The sequence below is a fragment of the Oenanthe melanoleuca genome, chromosome 1A (genome assembly GCF_029582105.1).
Source record: "Oenanthe melanoleuca isolate GR-GAL-2019-014 chromosome 1A, OMel1.0, whole genome shotgun sequence".
NCBI lineage: Eukaryota > Metazoa > Chordata > Aves > Passeriformes > Muscicapidae > Oenanthe > Oenanthe melanoleuca.
The window spans coordinates 14330819-14347420 of NC_079334.1; the positions used below are offsets into that span (position 1 = coordinate 14330819).

Consider the following 16602-nt stretch of genomic DNA (forward strand, 5'->3'; position numbering starts at 1 on the left):
TGCAGACAACTGGCCACTTTTTGTCAATGTTTCTTCTTCTTGTGTGAACAGAACTTGATCCCACTGCATCTACTCCAGAAACTCCTGCTGGAGTTCTCTCCCCACACACACCTTACAGTAACTGACGAAGAACAAAGCAGTTAAGTCACACATGCCTATATTTATCTCACTCCAAGATTCTGGACTTGTTAGGAAGAAGGAAGTGAATCATTAAAGGAGACAAACTATACAGCAGTGTGTCTAAATATTGACTTTTATTAGTTCCTATTGTCTAGAAAGTCAGGGAGATTAAACAAAATGGGTAAGGCAATTCTTAAGTCATTACTCTACCTGAATCTGCCAGAATATGCTATCATTACAGAATACCCTACCTACTGCTAGGAACACAGATAACGAATGATGCATTTTCCAGGCATCCTCAGAGCCCCCAGAATATTCATAAATTAACACCTGGACACTATAGTACTCTTCAATTTTGACAGCAACTTTGGGAGAAGCAACATTTTTCCTCTGAAAGAACTTAATGTAAGTCCATCTCACACAATTCACTCATCTCCATCTTCATTTCTCAACCTCCACATTCTTCCTTTTACATCACTCTTGTGTCAGCAGTGCAATACTTTAAAAAAAATCATCAAATATCTAAAATAATTCTACAGGGCAAAAAATGGACTAAGGAAAAGAGATGAAAGAAGTTCTAGAGAAGAATCACCTTTCTTGATCTTTGCTCTGCTCTCTGCTCGGATCCCAGCAGTAACATCCAATTTACCAAAACTACCACAATTTCAACAGAAACACAACAAACCAGAATAAATCATCATCATCTGGTCCTATGCATATGGCTTATAATTAATCTACTTTAGGAACAAAATAATTTCACAAACTGGAAAACTTTAAATTGCTCGAAGTCTGTATTTAACCTCTCTCTTTATTTTGTCAGTCTCGTATTTGAAGACTTGTTCTCTTAAATCAATACACTTGGCATTTAATTCCTTGATTCTCTCTTCCACTAGGTAAACTTGATTTTCAGTACCAGCTCTGAGTTTGTTGAAAATATCATTAAACCGATCTTGCACATCATTCACTACTTTTTCTTTGATGATCCCCTTGTTCTGCAGATCTTCCAGCTGCTGACGGAGCCAAAGGTTTTCACTCTGGAGCTGGGCTAATCGCTCCTGCATGGATTCCTGCTCTACTGTAAGTTTGTTGACTAGGTCTTTCTCAAGCTGTCGAGCACGATTGCATTCCTTTGCCTGACACTGTGCTTGACTCAATTCCTTCTGTGCCATTTCTAAAAACAGTGTTTTTTCTCTGAGCGTTTGTTTTAACTGATGAAGCTCATTTTCTAGACTGCTAGCTTTCCTTTCAGCTGTGCTCAGCTGCTGGGACAAGCTCTTGTTGGCTTCTCGCACATCTGAGAGGTCATGATGCAGCTTGTCTTGCAAGCGAAGCCGTTCATCACGTTCCCTCTGAAATGTTCGTTCCACATCACTTTTTGATGACTGGTGATGTTCAAGCTCTTGTACTGTTCAAGAGGGAACAAAATGATTCAATTTCTGTCTCTAGTCTGTCTTTGCTTTCTTTTGTCTGCTCAAGTTTGGAAGTTAGCATTGCGGATTCTTCTTTAGTAAGTTCAGTTGTCCACTGCACTGAAAACTGTTTGTGTTCAGGCCTCCTCATTCAGCTTAAGTTCTTTTTGGAGATCTTCATTTTCTTCTTTCAAAGTCTCATTTTCCTCTAAATATTTTCCCTCTTCCTCCTGGTGCCTAAGTCTTATTTGATCAAGTTCTAGTCTTAGCATGGCAATCTCATCTTGCAGGAACTGATTTTTGTACAACAGATCCTTTTTTCTCTCAGTGTCGGATTCCTGAATGACAGGGAACATGAATAAATATCTGGGTGGGAAATAAATCTACAAAAATCACTTCAGCATTAAACTGGATTTTAACATTTCTAACATTGCAATATAACTTCAAGGATGAGAGTAAAATTTCAGATAAGACATAAGCTACTCTACGAACCACTTCACGTGTCCAATGCAGGCATAGAATAAAAGCGTAACATATCCATAAATAAACACGCCAAATACATCATGCTTTTTTCCCCCATAAACTAGAAACTGTATAATAAAATGATTTAAAATGTTTCAGGTACAAAGTATGATATTATGAAATGACAGTGCTTTCTTGTGAATGCATGCCTTTAAAATATTCCCTTTTAGATTACTTTAGCTGTGTTACCAATCTGGTAAAAATCTCTGTTTACCAGGCTCAAAAGGCTATTTTCTTTTTTAAATGTCTTCTTAACACTTTTTTTAGCATTACTGAGAGTTTGCTATACAGGTGAATCATTCCTGGAATACATGAGTCTTTTATAGTGCCTGTTTAGTATACAACTTTTTTTCCATGTAAACATATTCACCCTATATTTATTGGAAAGCACAGCCAAGAACAAATAATTCTTCCAAGAATTTCAGATTCTTAGTAAATTCAGTCAACTTTTCAAGACTCTTTTAAATTTAATAGTGTTTATGATTGCTTATTCTCCTTCAATTATTTTAATTAGTACTGAGAGTTTAAATCACTGCTGATCTTCCTTCATAAAACTTTAATATATGGAGGTGGGAAAGAACTTCATACTTTGAGTTTGATAAGGGAATAAATAATTTAAAAACCCCAAGTAATGGGAACACAGCATGTCAAACAACTTCCTTCCTGGTCAGTCTGGATGTAGGTAACTAGGTGTTTCACTGCGAGGAACCTTAAAAAGTCATGATAAAATGTCAAGGAAATAAAACCAAGACAGTTTAAAAAATGGTGTAGAGAGTGTTTTCTTTTAGCTTTTTTACTTGTACCTGCAGTGTAATTACATACAGCACTGATACTGCTTTCCAGAACTTTTAAAGACAAAAGGGTAAACAGAAGAGATATTTGAACAGTAAAATTACACTGGTAAACTGTAAATAATCCATCAAGAAGCAGAAAAAATATCTCAGTTTTATAATAAAACTTTATAACAAACATGGTTAAATTTAATTAATTAGAAAAAATTCTGCTTACATCTGAACTTTTTCCTATAGTTCTTCTTGTCTCTTCTTCTAGTTCCTTTTGTCTCCAAAGGTGATTGTTCAAAATGCCTTTGCAGGGCTCTGGCATTCTTTTCCTGAGAGAGGTGTCTCTGTGTTTCACCACGCTCATCTTCTACCTATAATAATACAATTCCATTACTTGCACCTTTAGAAAAATCAGAGCTAGCAATATTATCCTACTCTCCCTTTTATTTTTGCAAATATTTTTGCTCTCCACAGCTACAATAATCCACCTACAAACCTCAATTTTCTTCTGAAAAATTAAGAAGAAATACAGAATGCTTTGTAATAATTGAGAAAAATAACTCAAAGTCAAGCTTTGAAACACAAACAGAAAAAAGGGAACAGACTACTTGGAAACCAGCTTTTCGAAAAATGTGTTATCCAATGCCTCTTCCATGAACAAAGTACTACCTCTTCTTCAGGCATACTGGAATACAACACCCATTACAAAGAAGCAGAAATAAGGTAAGTGTCTAAGTCATTATCTAATATACCTGTTTGAGGAGATTTCTCAGTGTTACTAACTCCATTTCTAAATTCCTGGATTGTAACTCAAGTTACTGTTTCTCCTCCATCTCTTTACAATATTGCTCTTCTTTCCGACTGAGTTTTTCTCTTATTTTCTTATAGAGTGTTTCTGCTCTGAGCCTCCTTTCTTCTTCTTGTTTCAAAGTACACCTGGGATTTAACAGTATAATTGAGAAACTAAAGGACTGACATAAAAATTATATATTCTACACTATGAACTTGCAGAAAGCTACTCAAACCATAAAGACGTTAAATATTTTCAGACTTTATATTTTTTACTCTGTTTTAACTTTTTAAAGAATTAGTATGTCATTCCATTATCCATGACATCAGTTTTACAATATATGGAAATAAACCATTGACTGTTTTATCACTTTTAAGTTAGCTAGGTAAATATACTGAAGTGTGCACATTTCTGTTACTTTTGAAGAAGTCATCTTGACATTACAGACACTTAGATCAAGAGGAGTTTCTTGTCTTAGCAATCAAAGCAATGTCTTGACTATGATTAATATACATTTTCTTAACATGATGAGCATTGCCTGCATATTATGGATTCAGTGGCTGCAGGTAATGCTGATGAAACAGTACATCACCTCTCTGACAGACACACCTATTTTTTAACAAGCCTAAGACTTAAACAATGGCTGACCCTAGGAAAAGCACAGTTTGTATTTGCTCAGGAATGAGATCAATTTTCAAAAACTTATTTAGAAATGCAGAGGGTTTAAGTTAATGTTATTAGAAATGATTTTAAACCTCTAAGGATCTCTTATCTCGTCTAAACAACAGCAACTTGATTTTGAAGATAATCTGTAGAGAAATCTTTGAGGAATATTAACTTCTTTACTAACTGAAACAAATAGCAGTAAGCACCAACATGGTAAGAAGTGGTCCACGGTACCCAAACAAAAAAGCAGTTTTGTGTTTCAAAATTATTTTGAGTATTTGTTCTCATATCCTTGCAACAGTAACAAGAAAAAAGTAGTATTAACATAAGGACAGAGCTGGCAAGTGCAAGTCTTCTTTAGAAATTCTGCAACAAAAATGTGGCAGCAGCCACTAATAAATTGTTCAAAAGATTGATAGTAAGATTTGTGTTTTCATGGTTTATATTGCAAGGAAGAAAGCCTTACATATAATTTATAGGGTAATTAACAAAATGAAATAAAGCTTCTGTGAATAAAGCTTCTACAAGTGTAAGGCTAAAAATGTAATTGCTTTCACAATTTCTTAAGAATGAAAATAATAATTGTTATAATAATTCTTGTTAGATACTTTGGAATTTTGAAAAATAGCAGCTAGGGTAAAGTTAATTTTCTTCACATGGGTCTGTTCTTCAAGTTGATAATATGGATTTTTTTCCTAGATGCTGAGCAACATCTGCACAACAACAAGACATTTTCTGCTTCTCCTACTGCCCTACCAGCAAGGGGGCTGTGAGGAGACAGCTGGGACAGGTGACTCAACTGACACAAGGGACTTTCCAAACCATACGACATCATGCTCAGTATATACAGTGGGCAGAAGAAGGAGGAAGGGGGGGATATTCAGAGTGATTGCATTTGTCTTCCCAAGTAACTGTTACATGTGATGGAACCCTGCTCTCCGAGGGATGGATGAACAACCTGCCTGTCCATGGGTAGTGGTGAATGTATTCCTTGTTTTGCTTTGCTTGTGTGCATGGCTTTTGATTTCCCTATTACACTGTCTTTATCTCAACCCAGGAGCTTTCTCCATTTTACCATCCTGACTCTCTTCTTGCCATCCCACTCGTGGGGAAGCTGAGTGAGCAGCTGCATGGGGTGCAATTGCCAGCTGGGCTTAATCCATGATAAACTGCTAGAGTCCAACTGAGGCAAAGCTGGGACTGGCTCTGTCTTCCTCATAATCCTCTTCCACATACCAGGAAACACAACTCAAAGTTCAGTTCCCTCAGTCTCCACTCACAGGGCTGGTGTTCCTGCTCCCTGACCACCTTGCTAGTTCTCTGCTGAACTCACACATATCAATTAAGATGCCCCTGGTACTAGAAGGCCAAAGACTGGACACAGTGCTCTAGATGACATTCAGTAAGTGCTCAGTAGGGGCAAGTAATCACTCCTTTCCATCTGCTTCCATTTGCCTTCTCAGCTGCCAGCTCCTACTGGTCCATGTTCATCTTGCTCTAGCAAGACCACTAAGGTCTTCTCAGCCAGCTCCCTGGCCAGGCTACCCCCAGGATATCATCACAAGAGGATATTCCATCCCAAGAGCAAGGCTCTGCATTTGCTTTTGCTCAACTTCCTACACTGTGTACCAGCTATTCCTGTCTGAAGTGATGCAACAGTGGTTAAAAACCTCACATCATCCAAGTCTAGCTCAGGATTACAGAGAATGGGGAAACCCTGAATTGGACTTTTCAAATAAACAAACATGCAAGCAAATAAGTACTCTATGCTTCTCTAAACACTTACTGAGTTTAGAACTCTGTCACAGTTACCTGGATTTTTAACACACATCAACAGAAACGCAAGGACAAAAACACATCTCATATATATCACCTCTCTCGTAAATCTCATTTTCCCATTCAAACTCTCTTGTTCTCTTCTCTTGCTATTAAAAAAAAGTGAAAACATCCAGATGATCACAGATGGCGCTAATATACAGGTGTTTTTCATCCTTCCTTTATAGCATAACTTGCCCATGGGATTCAAAATACAGAAAATCAAAAGACTACAAGCTTCTCATCCATCCCATGTCTATCATCAGCACCTTCTGGCACATTAAGACTGACAAGGTAACACAGTATCAGAACACAAGATTACATACTTAAGGCTTTGGATATCACTCTTCCATTCCACTTCTTGATGAGCCAATACGGATTTCAAATCTTGAGTCTATTCTGCTATTAATTTTCATTTTTCCTTTTCATTTCCAACTTTCTGACTTCTCTCGAGACCGCTGCATACTGATTTTTTTCATGCTCTATTATTTGTTCATATTTAAGAAGCATGTCTTGAATTTCCAGTAAAATAGCAGAACCTGTTTTGAGATAGAAAAGACAAAGATGCACATATGCATAAATACTTTCTAATGTGTAAATTATTTGATTTGGTGCAGGTGATAAAGTTTAGGTAGTGGGAGTTCTCTGTGAGAAGAGGCCAGGGGGTGCACCATGCCAGACAGTGACAATGGACCCACTGCAGGGCACGGCTGAGCCTTTCAGCCATGCTAGTGTCACCTCAGAAAAATATATTTAGAAGAAGACAAAACCACCACTCAGGCAAAGGCAAAGGAAACAAACAGGAAAAACAGCTGCTCTGTGTAACATAGGTCAGTGAAAGGGGGTGGTGGGAAGGTGTTATCTTAAATATAAATGAACCAAGATACCTAGGAGTGCACACAAAGACAACATGTTTTGAAAGAGCAACTTGTAACATCTGAGGAAAAAGTAACTTTAGAACATACCTGTATGATCCACAGTAAGCTGCTCTAAGAGCAACACAGCCTCTCTCTAGGTGGACGCTGGTAGTTTGACATCCTCCGATGTTGTGTCAGATGAATGAGTTAAATCAAGGTCATCAGTTACATCCATTTGTATGCAGACCTACAAACAATGCAGTATTTTCTGTATACAACCAAGTAATAGTACAGATGCATAATGACTCATTCTTTCAGTCACAGTCCATATCTGATAGATCCCATCTGAGTGATGAAAAGCTGATAAAACTATTTATCAACAAACTGATTTTACAGTACTTTATTCCTTTCACTTGCTGTTTTTGCTGCAGGTCTGGAAAAAAGAAGTGTATTGCAGTTCAGGAATGTTTATCTTGCACTAAGAACAATATCTAAAGTTGTTCTGAAAATCTAATTTCAGTAGGGAATTAAAGTAAAATTTACTATCACTTTCCACTGTACAGGGTGTGCCATAGGAATATCATCCAAAACCTCCTCACACTAACATCCACAAAACCACCAAGAAACAATGCTCCCTTTGGTGTACTACCAGATGATTTTAAGGTTCAGTCTGGTTCCTAGCCAGATTTTACTATCCTATTTTTATTTTAAGCTATTCCATTAGGAAAAACTGATTCAGTATTCAATTGTGCGGACACATACACAAAGAAGGGGGAAGGAGCTGAATGCCTGTGAGGACACTCATCCCACAAGAGGCAACTGCTGGTTCCAGTCTGAACTGTGACTACTTACACTATGCCAAACACACACTTATGGTAAAACACATATAGACAGATGAGCAGGTACAGGCACAACAGCAGGTTCTGCCAGCGCCCCCTGCACAGCATCTGAACAGCAGCTACACGTGCTCTAGTAACATCTACTTAAACAAGCTGCTCTCTGGAGACAGACAATGGAAATGGTGCTCTCTCTTCCAACTGTCAGACCTCAGGTCAGTATCAAAGTGCTCTACTCTGACTAGGCTGGTATTGTTTTCAAGCACACACACATGGTGCTGGAGAGATCACCTACATTTTAAAACTGGACAAGGGGAGGCACTGGAACAGCTTTCTCTCAGCTTGACTCAAATCCTCCCTAGCCTTCAGCCAAGATCAGTCACAGCCTTTCAATGTGACAGTGCTTGTCATAAAAGGGAACACTGTTGTCACTCAAGACATTCTAGTCCTCCTCCTCTTTTTCATCTGTGCATTTTCCTTAGACTACTTCAGGGAGATTGCAGAACAAATCAAGAATGGCACTTGCTTCATATTGCATTGCTTGGCATACAATTTCAGTTCTTTTAAGAATGAATGAAAAGCAACACAATCTGCTCACCATCTCTGCCAATGCCCATTAGGACTCACAGGCAAGAGAATATTTTGCTATCATAGGAATCAATCACCATTTGAATTCATTTTCTATGCACTAATAGTCACATGAAGAACTTGGGTCAGGATTTACAAAGTCATTTCTCTCACCAGAGTTGTCCTTTGAAGCTTTGTGGACTTCGTGCCAATCATTACAAACAGAATTTTTCACATCCTCAACACCTGTAGTTTGTAGCTTTCTGCCAGCACTGTCCTTCTCTTCTTCTTTGTAGTCAGATGATTCTCCCTAAAAGAGATCAACCAAAACAGCTGAAAAGAACAGTAACAAACATCATCTTTGCTGTTCCTCCACAAGCAACTCCTCATGTCAATCTAACTTCTAGCTTCATTTGAGATACAGCATTCCAGAGCATATTTCTTTTTTCCCTCTACTTTGCTCCACAGAAAAATCATTGGTTTCCTGCTCTCAATCTTATTCAAAATCCTTTGTTTCCTCACTTTCAGCTATCACACCATGAATTTTCCTAAATGGTAGTAAAACTTCACGGATAAAAACTGTAACAGAAGTGATAAAAATCTAACTGATTCCAGAGTCTACTGCCTACTCTTTCTCCATACTATATTACCATACCATAGCAAAGAAACTGCTTGGACTCCAAGTAAGACACTAACATCAAAAATGGATGATGAAAAGATGGATATATGTGAAAGATAAGCATTCAAATAAATCAAGTTTACTATGTGTTTCTTACCTATATATGACCCTTAGAAAATACCCTTGTGATTGAATCATCCTTTTATACTTACTTCAGTGCTTGAATGAAGTGCTGCTCTCAAAACTTCTTGCTCATTTAAGTGCAAGTTTTCACTTTCTTCTTTCAGTGCTTTACAGACTTAATCGTCTACTCCTTCATATTCCTCTTCAGTATCTTCACCATCCACATGTTCAACTATGACAGATGTTGGTCTTTCACCTTTAAGTCCTGGGGTTTTTTCTGCTAACCAAGAATTATTGCCACTTTCAAAGCCATCACTGAAGTTTGATTTTCCTCCTTGACACCACAACTATCTAAGAGAGGCTGAGGTATCTCTTTTTTCCAGTCTGTCATTTCAGAGCCTGCAAAACAGGAGTCAGCCTTTCTGTGAAATGTCTCCTCAATCATGTTTTTCCTGTTCAAGCTTTCTTGCATATCTTGCAGATTATTTAGATTTTGAAAGACAGCTTGTTTTGGTACTGACTTGCAAGATATTTCATTACTCGTGAACTTAGGAGACCCAGCTATGAAAGACACAGGAGTATCAATAGAATCCTTCACTTTTTCATCTCGTTCTTTAGTTATTTCATGATCACCACAGACATCTCCAGTTCCACATTGAGCATCCCTGTCATGTTTTGCTTTATTGAAATATGCTAATTTCTGATTAATTTCCCCTTTAGATTCTGTTTTGTCTTCATCCTGTATTTCATTAGACTCAGTTTCTTCATCCTCCGGCTCTTCCTCCTCCTTTTTCTCTTCAGTAAAATCTTCATCCTCCTCCTCCTCCTCATCTTCATCACCATCTCCATTGCCATTTTTATCCTCTCCCTCCTCCTCCTCCTCCTCTTCCTCCTCCAGTTCTTCTTCATCCAGGCTGCAAGCAACCTGGAACATCAAGACATCTTGATTTAAAAATTCTTCATTGTCTCCTTTGTTTACATTTGCACTTGATGGGATTCTTTGTTTGAGACTTTTCTTTGGCGACTTAGGACTTTCAATTCTAGAACCACCACCATCATCCTAAAGTACAGAAAAAGAAAAATGCATATGAAAAGAAGGAATTAAGTAAACAGTAACTGTCATGTTATCAGATTAATGTACAAGAGAGGAGCCATTTGGGAATATTTAGAAAGGGAGAAATTAGGATGGGCAGGATGGACCATGAACTTGATGATGGAAAAGGACTTAAGAGGGGATTAATATCTTCATTTTAATGACTTCTTTTATTCTGAACTATTAACATTATAAATGTTGACAAAACGCTACTTTCCTCATTTACTATTTAAAAAAAACCCTGAAATCAACCAAAAAAACCTACTTAGCAAGTCTATATTATATAGCAGTACATCATGCAACCTTTTGCAAATAACTTACTGTTTTTCCTGAACTGCTGTGAAGCACTCATTAACAGTGTCAGGTTTGGCTTCTGCAGCTCCTGTAAATAAAGATGTAAGAATTTTTTTGACAGTAACAACAATAAATCCTTTGTTCACATCAAATCTTGAACAGTAAATAGAATCAGACTGTCCTTATGATAGTGCCAGCTCCATCCTATACTTCTAACTACATAAACATTCCTCTCATATCCAATTCAGCAAGTATTTCACACTGTGCAGGCACCCCTCTGCAAACTCTTTCCAAAAACGCTCACGTGCATAACCATTCTAAAAATCTGTTTCTAATGTTTGCAATACTTAAGTAAATGCAATTAGATTCAAAACTGCATTTTCAGGATGCTTACTTGCAAATGTGTGCAAGGTAAGTAACTATGCATAAATTTAGCCCCTGCAAGTACACTAAAAAAATACCCCTAAATTTCAAAATCATGGCAGAAAAATTTATCATTTCTATTTCAATCAGTGCAAGAAAATGAAATCAAGTAAAATCTAAACAGGTTTGCATCTCCAGCAGTACAGAGTGGGTTCAACTACCACACTCAGGTTCTACATTACTGCACAATGCCAGTGCAACAGAGATGATGCTCCAGACATCGCTCAGAAGCTGATAATTCTAAGGATCATTAGTAAAAACAGTAGGCATGAGAGCTTGTCACTAACAAAAAGAGTACTACCTGAGCATTGAAAAGGAAAAACATGCAGTGTGAGATCACATGCAAGTACTGAATGTCATCTTATAGAAGAAAATAGATGACCCATTGGAGTAACTCATCTGCTCATTGAGCACTCCTGAAGAACCTGCTGAGGAAAGGAGAACTAGGTGATGAAGGATTTCTGTAGATCTTAATAAACAAATGTCCTTTATCACTTAGGAATCTATCCCCAAATTTACAGAAAACAATAACAATGACTGGACAAGAACAGGACAGGTTGCAATAATAACTTGCAAATTTTTGAAGTCTACAAATCTGACTCACATGAACAAGAAAAAATAGAACTATGTGGTTCTCTTGTCACCTACTGCTTTTTGGCTCCAAATTACAAATCCACTGCACACTCTGACCCAGCTACAGGTCCTTTAGAAAAAACTCACAGCAGAAGGAAGGCTGGTGGGCCAGAGATTGCTTTAAATTGAAAACAATATTGACTGGAGCTACAGCTTCTTTCAGTTCCAAAGAAAATTTGCCTTCAAACCCCTTATTTTTACAGGATGTTTCTCCTGTAAATGCACCATACCTTGGGAGTAAAAATCAAGTTCCTCTTCCTCAGAGGTATGCCAACTGTCATTGTTCCCCTCTTTCTCAGAGCTTCTTCAAAAGCAAAGCAATTATCTCTCAAGTGTCTCTCAAGTCATTCCTCAGGTGTTAGATATTTTTAAAGTCTCATCCTATTGAGTCTCCTTGGGAGAAGTCATCTATTGCTGTTCAAACATTAATTGACATGTTGAAATTAAATTTAGCACGCTAAAAACTAACCATTTAAAAATTAAACATGGACAACTCTACTCATCATAACAGCACGATGCTTTGGGAAGTAAATTCAGTACAAGGAGGCATAAATGACTGCATTTCCAAAACAAACAACACTGAATTTAAAAAAACAAAAAAGGAAATACAAAGACCAGAGCTATATCTCTTTTGGACTTGTATACCTAGAAGTTTAGAAAACACAGAAACACACCTGAACTAAAAAAAGTTTTAAAAAGCATACCTTGAATATCCTACATTAGTAAAGAATTAACAAAATGGTGCTGGTTTAGCAAGACATGAAGAACTTACAAAGTACTCCTCTTACAAACAAGTACACATCACTAGCAGAGATTTATTATTTTATGTAGCATTATATAGAACATTACACTAGGTATTACACTATCTGCTGGTCTACCCAGTTACAGATTATTTTGCAAAGATAATGAAAATCAAAAAGCATAATCAAGCTCTAAAACTCAAGCAGAGGAATCACCAACTGCACACTGCATCAAAAAGGTAATTCAGCAGACAGAAGTGGAAAACCCACGGCATTCTATAGCACACTCCAAGCTTTCAGCAGTGCTACAAACACGACTTGCACGGAGGATAATAGGATAAATCATGTCAGAAGGAACCTCAGCAAGTCTCCTAGCCAGCCTTCTCAAAGTGAGCCCTGATACAATGTGGTAGATTGGCACTTAGGGATGTGGTTCAGTGGTGGGCTTGCAGTGTTAGGTTGATTCTTAGAGGCCTTTTCCAATCTAAATGATTCTATGAATACATCACTGAGCACACTTATAGCACATGTCCTAGCACACTATTAAGCATTTTTCATTAAGCAAAACAATGAAATGGGAGAGGGTCTCAAAACAATTACATGTTTAATCTTAAAGCTTCCACACAGACAACACTTACAAACTCTACTACTATGCAGAAGATAGCTTTTCAATTTGAGGGAATGCCACTGAGCTAGTGACAAGCTTCCTGCCAGAAAGGCCATCACATTTTGCAATCTTCACGTGGAAAACATTGAGTGAGATATGATAGCAAGCCACTGAGGTATGACTGTCTTTCACGAGTCACACAGAAGTAACTGCTACTGTGTGGCTCCTTGTTTAGTATTTTTTCAGACCTCACTCCCATGTGTCTCTCAAGCCAATCTGAAGGATATTAAAGAAACCAATGTAAAGTTTTGACAGTCCCTCACCTTTCACATTGATCTCGAGCATGCACATCAGCTCCTTTCTTAAGGAGAAACTCCACTATTTCTTCATGATGTTCAGAGACAGCAAGAATAAGAGGGGTAGATCCCTCCTAAAAGGGCAGATAAAGATAAAAATCAAATTTAAAAAAAATCAACCAAACAAACAAAACTTCAAGAAAAATAGGAACGCAACTTTTGGAAAGCAATTCATTAACAAATATAAAGAATTACCTTATTTTGGGCATCAATATTGGCATTATGTTCAAGTAACAGCCCTGCTGGTCATAGTATTACCACACAGGACAGCCAGGTGAAGGGCAGTGTTGCCATCAGCATCTGCCAGATTTGGATCAGCACCCAAATGATCCAGCAGAATAGCTGCACATTTTTCTTCCTGGCACTGTACTGCCTGGAAACAAAAGACAAAAAACTTCCAGCATTTACATTTCACTTTGCTGCAATTCCCCCATCTCCCTAATACTGGCAATTACAAGCACTTCATAATTAGATTATGTTAGAATATATTAGATTAGCTAACATATGTCCATTCCACACCAATCACAATATGCATGATTTTACAAAGGTCTACATAAAGAATACTGAAAAATACATCATTTAGTTCAAAATCAGTCTCACTTGCAAGAATATACCATAATCCACGTACCTTAATCAGTGGTGATTTGTAATCATTGTCAAAAAGATTTGTTTTCCACTAGATACATAACTACATCCACAAGGCCATTTGCACAAGCAAGATGCAGAGCTGTCCTAAAGAGTAAATAAATTAAATTAGCACAGACAGGGATAATTTCAGGCTTTTTTGATAAACATACGACCACAAGTTTCACTTTGCAAATCTCAAGCTTAAGAACCCACTCCATTACCAGTAGCTGCACACCAAATGCTTGGGGACTTGCTAGCAAAGACCCTCCCCAGCATCTGCTTAGTAAGGGGAGGGACATTTCCCTCACGGTAGAACTGAATCTGCAGAGATTCCTGTGCCCAGGTGTTGAGTGCTGCCCTCAGTGGCACTACACACATAGCACAGCAACAGAGACCAAAGCTAGGGAATCTGAGGACTATGGCAAGTCAACTTCTAAGTTTTTCTTTGATCATTCATGGGTCACAAGTGTATTTGAGATGTAGGAGATGGGTTTAACTGCAAGAATATTACAGCTTCTCTGCACATTGAGAATTTCTCCTTTTTCTCCAGCTTTGTTACTAGTTACTTTGTTACTACTGAAGCAAAACTAAGAGCACACTTGCACCAAAGTTCCTCTAACAACGTGTAGCAAACCACAGAGAAGAACACTCTGATCTTGACTACAGAAAAGTAGTTTTTGACTTTCCTGTAATGTTAAACTATCATAGCCAAAAAAAGCTTACTTCAGAGGAAATCCTCTACAAGGGGGCAATACTGTCTTTTCACAATATACAACCAGCACAGGAAAGCTTAACTTTTTCATTCAATTTCTTGCCAGAAAGAAAAGCAGTCCTTCAAACCACATCATCTTAGGTCTGATGTCAATTAACCAGTTTACTTATACACAAAGACACCATCATCGAGGAAGTCCTTGCTTGTGTTTCCTCCTATAAAGCTAGGTGTTTTTAGGGCAATAGAACTAGATGAGTTTTATTGCTGCCAGCTGTCTGGCCTTCTGGACAGCCAGCCTAGGAAGCTGAGCTACTCTGCTAAAACCAGCATCTCTTCAGAATATGACAAAGGATTTGACTCTGAGCCTTTTCAGATAAGGTGTTTCCCATTTGCTTATGACACATCACTAGGAACTATGCTGCAGCCCACGGCTTCTCCTTAAAGTAGAACTGTTAAGTGCTTGCTGTGCTTGATTCAGCTGTCAGAATCAACAGCTTCTCCTGCAAGGCACTGACCAGATCTCCTACTCCAATGTACTGATTAGTTGTACCAAAGCCTCAGAGCAAAAAATAACTGCCACCTAAAACCACACTGTGGCTTAGGCTGCCACATCACACTCACAAAAGACAACTATGCAAGCAGCACCAACACACAGCATGTTTATTTTGCATTATCATTCCTTCCTAATTGCAGCGTCCACTATTCAACCCCCACGCTGAGGTGAATTCACCTCAGAGCTGAATAGATAGGTGCGACTACACTCAGACTTCAAACCCTGGCTGGAGAATGGCCACAGGGCTCCTCCTGCATCTCCCCTTTGCCAGGCTAGGAGCTCGCTTCCACCCCTGCGCCCCCCGAGCAAGGACACACAACTCCGGGCATGAGGGCACTGAGGAGGCCGGGTCAAAAATGGTAAGGCAGCAGCTAGCCGAATTCAAGGGGTTTTTGGCAGCACAAGCCCGATTCCCACAGCCAGCCAAGGGCTGCGGCGCCCGCACTCCCACTCCTCCCAGCGACGCCGCCGGTCCGCTCCTGAGCGGGGGAGCTCCCGGGGCTGCTGCAGCTGCAGCTGGGGCTCCCGACACCGTCCGCGGCTCCCGCCCTTACCGCTCCGCCTTGTCCCGCCCGTCGATGCCGTACTTCTTCAGTCCCTGCCGCACCTGGGCCAGGCCGCCGCTGGGACCGCACGCTGTAGCTTGTCCAGGTCCTTCTGCCGAAGCTCGTAGGCACCGGCGGGGCAGGGAAAGGAGGCGCTGCCGGACGGCGGCTGCCCCTTCCTCCCGAACCCGAAGATCCTCTTCGTCCCGCAGCAGGAACGCGGGCACAGCCCCTAGACGGGAGAGAGACGGCGGGCGGTATCGTGCCTCAAGCAGGGACAGGACAGGACAGGACAGGACAGGGGAGGGGAGGTCCCGGCAGCGATCCCGACTCCATGCGGCTCCTGCACAGCGCACCTCAGGCACAGCAACAGCTCCGGGCACAGCCCGCGGCCGCCGCCCCCGGCAGCCCCGACCGCGGCCCCGCGCACGCGCAGGAGGGCAGCGCCGGGCCGGGCCGCGCAGGCGCGGGGGAGCTGGGGACGGAATAGCGCTCGGGTGGAATTGGTGTCTCGGGCATTTAGTGCTGCGTGGGTGCCGCTGTCAGCCTTGGGTGAATGGGTGGCAAGAAAAGACAGCAAGGATTAATACAGGAGGAAAGGGCATGGAGGGGAGTTGAGATGCCATCTAGTTACGTGCCTGATCAGATGCTGAGGAACACGTCTGGCCCAGGCAGCTGGGCTCGCGAGCTGCCGACTGCTGCAGGGTAAGCGTTGGGTGGGAGCCCGAGGCAAGAGGCCGTGAAGTGCCAACCTTCGGGATATCCAAGGGCGCGAAGATGGGTGACGCTAGTCCTGTGAACAGACTCCGAGAGACACGGCTGGAGCCTGGAATTGCCGACCTCTTGGGTTACAAAGGAGATGGAGACCGGTGACACCGGCGAAGTCATTGCTCGTGGTGGGGAGGGAAGAACC

General features: G+C 40.1%; 1 pseudogene; it reads right to left on the reverse strand.

Moving 5' to 3' along the window:
- Positions 1-211: 211 nt before the first annotated feature.
- Positions 212-16577, reverse strand: LOC130264568 (ankyrin repeat domain-containing protein 26-like; annotated as a pseudogene).
- Positions 16578-16602: the final 25 nt, after the last annotated feature.